We start from the raw sequence: 6,541 nt of genomic DNA, 5'->3' as shown, positions 1-6,541 counted from the left end.
AAGGCTCGTGGTCGCAGAAAATGTCCATTTGGGGTCATTTGCCCAAAAAGCTTGGGAAGCGCTGCTCTAACTGTTCTAACTATCAGTAACGTTTATGAGATCAAATTAAAATATGAACTGAATGAAGCGCAAATCAGTGAATGTATAGCTGAGATCAGGAACTATTTATGCAAACTTTTGCAGCATACTGTCCAAAGTAATGTTCTATCAACCGCATCCATCATTCATTATTATACTACAACCCCAAATCAGAAAAAGTTGAGACAGTATGTAAAATGCAAATATAAAAAGAAAGCAGTGATTTTTCTAAATTTACTTTGACTTTCATTGCAGGCAGTATGAATCCAAGATATTTCATGTTTTGTCAAGTCAATTTCATTTCATTTGTTAATATCCATCCATTCCTGCATTTCAGGCCTGCAACACATTCTAAAAAAGTCGGGACGGGGTAATATAAGGCTCGTAATGAGGTAAAATAATTAAATAATGTGATTTGAAATGGGTGATGTCAACAGGCGACTGTAATCATGATTTGGGACAAAATCAGTCTGCAGAAAAGACCTAGTTTTTGAGGAACAAAGATGGGCTGAGGATCTCCAGTTTGTCAACAAACGTGTGAGAAAATTATTGAAATGTTTAAAAATAATGCTCCTCAGAGAAAGATACAAAGGGATTTGGATATTTCACCCTCTATGGTGCATAATATCATTAAACAGTTCAAGGAATCTGGAGGACTTTTGGTGTGTAAAGGGCAAGGGTACAAGCCTAAGCTGAACATCCATGAGCTCTGATCCCTCAGACGGCACTGCATCAAGAACCATCATTCATCTATAGTTCATATAACCACATGGGCTTGGGATTACTTTGGCAAACCTTTGTCAAGCACTACAATACAGAGTTACATCCACAAATACCAGTTAAAACTTTACTGTGCAAACAGAAAGCCTTATGTTAACTGCGTCCAGAAGCGCCGTTGACATCTCTGGGCTTAGATGCACCTGGGATGGACCATCACACAGTGGAAACCTGCACTGTAGTCAGATGAATCAATATTTCACATATTTTTTTAAAGTAATGGATGCCGTGTGCTCCAGACAAAGACAAAAAGGACTGTCCAGATTTACCAGCAACAAGTCCAAAAGCCAGGGTCTGTCATGGTATGGGGTTGTGTTGGTGCCCTTGGCAAAGGTAACTTGCATTTCTTTGATGGCAGCATTAATGCAGAAAAGTACATTGAGCTTTTGGAGCAACATATGCTGCCTTCAAGACAACATCTTTTCCAGGGATATTTCAACAAGACAATGTAAGGGTGGTGTAGTGGTTAGCACTGTTGCCTTGCAGCAAGAAGGTTCCGGGTTTGAGCCCAGCAGCTGACGGAGGCCTTTCTGTGTCGAGTCTGCACATTCTCTCAGTGCGTGGTTTCCTCCAGGTGCTTCGGTTTCCCCCACAGTTCAAAAACATGCAGTTAGGTTAACGTGGGACAAAACAACACCTGAAACACTTCATCACTTGGTGTCTTCAGTCACTAAACAGCTTTTAATTGTTGTGAGAAGGAATGGTGACATTACAAAGTGGTGCGTTGCAAATGCGTTGCAAGAGTCAAAATTTCAGTAAGTGTTTATTTTAGAAAAAACAATACAATTCATGAGGTAAAACATCAAATAATGTTTTGTTGTATTGTTCTGAATGCAATACAGGTCAAATATTATTTACAAACCATTGTTTTAATTTCAGTATACTGTCCCAACTTTTTTTTTTCTGATTTGGGGTTGTAATTCAGAAGAATTTGAAGAAAAAAAAAGTGTGTGTGTGTGTGTTTGGTGACACCCCTCCAAAAAAAAAGAAAAGTAAAAAAGCTTAAGGGAAGATGTTAAAGGGGACATGCCATACTTTTCAATTATTTTATATTATTACCTGAGATGCTTTAGTAAATTTTGCCATTTGTTTTAAATTAAAAAATGCCTCGGTTCTTTTCTCTCATGCCATTTTAGCATGGTAAAATAGGATAAGACATATCCTAAGGATATGCGGTTGTGCCTTTAATTGTTAAATATGTAAATAGATTTACGCTGATTGGCTAACATCTTTAAATGGGATCACTTGTCATCCACAACCACAAAATTAGTGGTGTGCAGTTTGTGAACGAGTCAACGTTTTTCACCACAAAAACTTTTTCATAATTCAGCTGCTCCCAGTCAACTGTATGCAATCAGTCGGAAACCTATAGTATCCCTAAGCAGTGCACACAGCAATGGGGTAATAAAAAGCAACAAAGAGCAAGAAAGTGTGGACTAATCTGGACTCTTAAGGAAATACCTGGTTTAATTCCTCAAATTATTCAAAAGAATCCGTTCACTAAAATGAATTTTAAAAAAATGCTCACCACGACATGGAATTATTTTGCTATTTTTATGATGATATCCAGATTCTTGTGTACATATGAAACAAATAGTCCTAAAACTATATGCATATAATATTTACATAGCTTGTGTGCCCTATCATATCCCTAACATTGGGGAACCTTGCCAAGCTAACCCAAACTAGCAACAGCTAACTGCCTGAAGTGGTGACAAGCAAAGAACCCTCGTCAAAATTTTGCTTACTGAGTTTGCCTAAGTGCATGATAGCTAACAAATTTATCAAAATCAAACAGGGAGTTGTTTATTACTCCAATGCTATGGTCAATTAAGATAATGCAGCATAGCAAGCCACATATGTCAAACTGCGTGTTTAATCTAAATTTTGCATCATGGAAAGAATGTTAACATTAGTTGACCAGCTAATGTTACCCGTATGCTTTGACTGGTTATGCAATCTATTACAACAAGGGTTTTCAAAGTGTGGGAGAGTCAGCCCCCCCTCGGAGAGCAAATAAACAACAGCGCCCCCCCTTACAATTTTTGTTGTTGCTATACTTAATGTTCCATTCGTATTTTAAAAAAAATGGTTGTTGTACACATTATTTTTTTTCTTTTTCACATTTTAAACATCTGTGCTTTTTAAAACATCTTGTTTTACACATTTTAAACATCCCATAGCATCGTTAGCTAGCACCTCTTGGCAGACAACACACTGTGGCAGTGGAGCATCTTCAGATCCAGTCCATGAAAATCCAAACTTTAAATAATCGTGGTCATACTTCCTTCTTTTTCCAGTCCCCCAGGATTCCGCGGGCCTTTTTTGTGATTGTTGCGGGCTAAAATGTCTGATGTTGCGGGGGGTTTCCAAAAAATTGCGATGAAAGTTGCGGTGTTTTTTAGGTTTTTGTTGCGATTACATTGCGGGAGGAAGTGAAAGTTGCGAGAAATTGTTGCGATTTTCTCTTTTTGTGATTAAAATTGAGTGATATGTTAAATATTAAGTTATTACTGAAAAACTATTGATTAAAAAACAAAGAGAAATGGTCCTATAAACAACTTTACCAATATAAAAGATTACCAGGACTACAAAAATGCAGAAAAATAGGCTTTACTTATCCAAATGCACCTGTTGGTTCAAAAGTTAAAGTGCATAGAACCTCACAGCACAACATGAAGTTACCTTAAAATATAATATAAATGCCTCAGCTTTCATGTAAGAAAAAAAAAACCTATTAATACTAGTACTGTGTGCAGGCAGTCTCTCCTGAAGACTAAATTAAACAATAATTATAAACTAATAAAATAAATGGCTCAGGCTTCATAGAAGAAAAAAACAATTTGAACAGAATCTCACAGTATGATGCTGAAGCTGCCTAAACAATGGAAAATAAAATACCATTTTAGCAAAAATGTTGGCATCCATTAACTTCCTGTATTAAGTAAAAAAAAAAAAATAAAGTGCACACAGTCCTTCACTGTAAACATAACACACTTCAGTGTTGCCAGATGCTGCTGACGTTTTCCAGTCCAAAATATGTTCAAAACCCGCCAAAATACACTTGAAATCATCCAATCTGGCAACACTGCGCGCATACTGCTTCTCTTGAACACACGGAAGTAAGGCGGAAGGTAGTTTGTCGACGTCACCTCAAGACGACGCCAACGATTGGTCAAATTTGCGGGAAAGTTGCGGTGATTGGATATAATTGCAACACCGCCCTGAATTCGCGGGGATTGGTTGAATTTGCAAATCGCAACATCCTGGAGGCTCTGTTTTTTTTGCTTGGCCCAGACTCTGTCTCCTCACTCACTGTAGCTTTAGGTACTAAAAACCATAGACAGCTAAAAACCGATCCATTTTGTCTCTCACGTTGCGCCCCCCCCGAAGAACTCTGGCGCCCCCCAGGGGGGCGCGCCCCACACTTTGAAAAGCCCTGTATTACAATATTCAATACAGCATTTAACATTTGATTTTTTGGAAATTTTGAACATTTTAATTCCAGTTTACAGACTGGCAGTCAACTCCAGCAGAGCTGGCACAGCTCCATCATTCAATATCAACTTTGTAACAAAGCAGGTCTGACAAGGCCCAAAGGTGATAATCATGTTTTTACTGAAATGCTCAGAGCACAACACTAATGTGAGGCTGAAATTTTCAGGTACTTCCTCAAAAAAATAAAGTTCAGTCACTTTTTTTGTGTATTTACTTCCTTTGGAAGAGTGTGCAGTCTCCGATTTTCTTTTGTGCATCCTGGAACAGCATACTTTCTCCGTAGCCGACTCCTCCCCATCTTCTTGACAATATGAGAGGAGTTTCTATGTAAGAAGCATACACTTTTCTACCTGGCCTGTTCTCTTTGCCTACTGTCTCTCTATGGTCAGTACAGACTGGGAAGCTAACATTCTGCTTTGAACGTCCCTTTATGTCCCCAAGTCACATCGATATACCTTATTTAAAAATAATAATAATAATAATAATAATTCCATGGCATGTCTCCCTTAAAATTTTTATGAGTAGTTATTGCCCATGGGCGGCATGGTGGTGTAGTGGTTAGCACTGTTGCCTCACAGCAAGAAGGTCTGGGTTCGAGCCCTGTGGCCGGCGAGGGCCTTTCTGTGTGGAGTTTGCATGTTGTCCGTGCGGGTTTGCTCCGGTTTCCCCCAAAGACATGCAGGTAATTTATTTACTTTGTCTTAGTATCTACAAAAAACAACTGAAATAAAACTAAGACGGGGAAGCCGCAACGGCCGAAGCCAATTACTGCAGGCCCCTCAAAAGACGTTTACAAATATTAACTTAAAATATCAAATAAATGTTTCAAGTTTTTAATAGCAGCAGGTAATTTTCTTTGTTATGTCACGTGTCATATTACATCTTAAGCATATCGATTTCCATGTGCGTGGATCTTCAGGATGGTAATTCAACTGCAATGCTTGGATATAGCATTGCAGGAGTGAAGATTTGAATTTAACAGAGTCATCTTCAGTTCACGGAGTTCTTTCAGTAGAATATTCCATATCCTTGTAGATCTTATAAGGTATGATTGTTGGTATGTTGAAGTCCGGCAAAATTGTTGTTTGAAGGTAACTCCAAGTGAGTTTGTACTTCTTGTTGATCTTACCTGTTTGATGACACTTGGTAGAACTTCAGGATCAATATTTGTCAAACCAGTAATTAGTCTGTAGAAGAACACCATGTCAAGATACTCATGCCAATAACACAATGGAAGTAGATTTGTCATTAATAGTCGTTCTTGGTAACTAACATTACAAATGTTCGGCATACCTAGAATGTATTTTGTAGCCAGTCTTTGCACTCTTTCAATCTTCCTTATTAGTTCAACTGATTGTGGAGCCCATACCTGAGTAGCATACCCTAAGTGGGGGTGCACAATAGCAAGATAGAGAGTACGTTTTGTGTGCTGTGACTTAAGGCATTTCGTTGATCGTTTTACGTACCCTAACAACTTCTTTAGCACTCTGTGTGAACACTTGTTTTTTCCATGTTAAATCAGTAGTAATCCAAACCCCAAGATCACATTCTTCGTTGGTTCGCTGAATAAAGGTCTTATTCATTGAGTAGGGATAGAAGATCTTGTTCTTTTTCCTACTTATTGTCTGTACTTTACATTTAGTTTCGTTAAATGCCAGTCTAGACGTTGATGACCAATCATTCAGATTTTCTAGATCTTTCTGCAGAAGGTCAGAATCTATCGGGTTTGAAATTGGTTTTATCAGCTTAGTGTCATCCGCAAATGTTGCTACTCTGGACGATGTTAATGTCTCTGGTAGGTCGTTGACGTAGAGCAGAAATAAAAGAGGACCAAGTATTGAACCTTGCGGTACACCTGATGTGACTGGTAAAGGATTAGAAGTAGCCCCAAGAACAGTGACTTCTTGTTTTCGATTCGAGAGGTAAGACTGGAACCATCTAAGGATGTCATCACTGAAGCCGTATTGATGAAGTTTGATGATTAGTTGACAATGGGAGACCTTATCAAAGGCTTTACACATATCTAGATATCTCAATTTGTTTCCTTTTATCAAGTAGGCTTCCAATATGGTTAAGAACCTCGATGAGTTGAGTTGTACATGAACGACCAGGAACAAATCCATGTTGAACGTTGCTGATGATTTCATACGCTTGATTTTTTAAAGCTTCAAATATACAACGTTCCATG

This window comes from Neoarius graeffei, chromosome 2, assembly GCF_027579695.1.
Source record: "Neoarius graeffei isolate fNeoGra1 chromosome 2, fNeoGra1.pri, whole genome shotgun sequence".
Taxonomy (NCBI): domain Eukaryota; kingdom Metazoa; phylum Chordata; class Actinopteri; order Siluriformes; family Ariidae; genus Neoarius; species Neoarius graeffei.
Note: the sequence above shows the minus strand (reverse complement) of the source record.